The sequence below is a fragment of the Phyllobates terribilis genome, unplaced genomic scaffold (assembly GCF_046119375.1).
Source record: "Phyllobates terribilis strain yellow unplaced genomic scaffold, ASM4611937v1 Scaffold_9__5_contigs__length_417890890, whole genome shotgun sequence".
NCBI lineage: Eukaryota > Metazoa > Chordata > Amphibia > Anura > Dendrobatidae > Phyllobates > Phyllobates terribilis.
Genome location: NW_027362769.1, coordinates 168,467,106 through 168,468,766, shown reverse-complemented (window position 1 = coordinate 168,468,766; position 1,661 = coordinate 168,467,106).

The window sequence follows — 1,661 nt, the reverse complement described above, 5'->3', positions numbered from 1 at the left end:
TCCTGTATTATCCTCCAGAGCTGCACTCACTATTCTGCTGGTGCAGTTACTGTGTACATACATTACATTACTGTTCCTGTACTGATCCTGAGTTACATCCTGTATTATACCCCAGAGCTGCACTCACTATTCTGCTGGTGCAGTCACTGTGTACATACATTACATTATTGATCCTGAGTTACATCGTGTATTATACCCCAGAGCTGCACTCACTATTCTGCTGGTGCAGTTACTGTGTACATACATTACATTACTGATCCTGAGTTACATCCTGTATTATCCTCCAGAGCTGCACTCACTATTCTGCAGATGCAGTCACTGTGTACATACATTACATTACTGATCCTGAGTTACACCCTGTATTATACTCCAGAGCTGCACTCACTATTCTGCTGGTGCAGTCACTGTGTACATACATTACATTACTGATCCTGTACTGATCCTGAGTTACATCCTGTATTATCCTCCAGAGCTGCACTCACTATTCTGCTGGTGCAGTCACTGTGTACATACATTACATTACTGATTCTGAGTTACCTCCTGTATTATACTCCAGAGCTGCACTCACTATTCTGCTGGTGCAGTCACTGTGTACATACATTACTGATCCTGAGTTACATCCTGTATTATACTCCAGAGCTGCACTCACTATTCTGCTGGTGCAGTCACTGTGTACATACATTACTGATCCTGAGTTATGTATTGCATCCAGCAGACATCTACTGTCAGTATAGAGCCGTCTCTGGCTTATCCTCTCACCTATTTATCATAACTGTGCTCTGACATTGAATGAAGTGCAGGAACTGCCGGAGGCTCCGGAGAGCGATCAATTACCAGCTGGTCGATAATTACTCCAAGGGAAAGTATTGATTTGTTATATTTCAGCAACAGTTATGTCTGTTCAATGCCAAAAATATACTGTGTATGCAGGAAAAGATAAATGATTCTGCGATTCCTGCTGGACCTTGGATATTTAGTAATTACCGGAATAAATGATGAACCTATGTGGACGTTGGTTGTCCACTTGACCTCTACCCAATGTCCTACAGAAAGAAGGGAACCATCTCATGTGTTACCCTACATTCTAAAAAAAGAATGTGTGGCCGAGACTGTCGTCACTGGGCGTCATGGAAATCCATGGAGATGTCCCGAGGACATGGAGAACTCAATAGAACTGGTGGGTAGCGGTGCACACAGAAGATGGACAGGCTGGAGACCACACCAGAGCATTGAGGGAAGGTTGAGATAGGAGGAAATGCAACGGGATAGTCTGTAGAAGAAGAAGGTAGACCAAAAATTGGGTAGAACAGGGATGTATTGACCAAAGTTTGTTAATCTCCAAGCAACCATTCCAGTTCCACCAGGTAGGAATAGAGAAGGAATTGGGTAATTTTATTACAAAAGCAATTTTTAGGATCCATAGTCTAGTGAACGCAAGAGCTATGTCTCGCACCATCATCTGCCTACAGGTCAGGTGAGGAAGTCCACCAGTGATATGTGGACATTGTGGGAAGCATCCAACTCCTGTCTTGGTATTCACATGTTCCCTTTGAGTAGCTGACCCTTTACCAAAAAATAGTAAATTGTAGAGGGACCCAACAACAGACAATAAGAAGATTAAGAGTAAGGGCATTTCTTCGACGAATTAGTCAAGAGGTAGG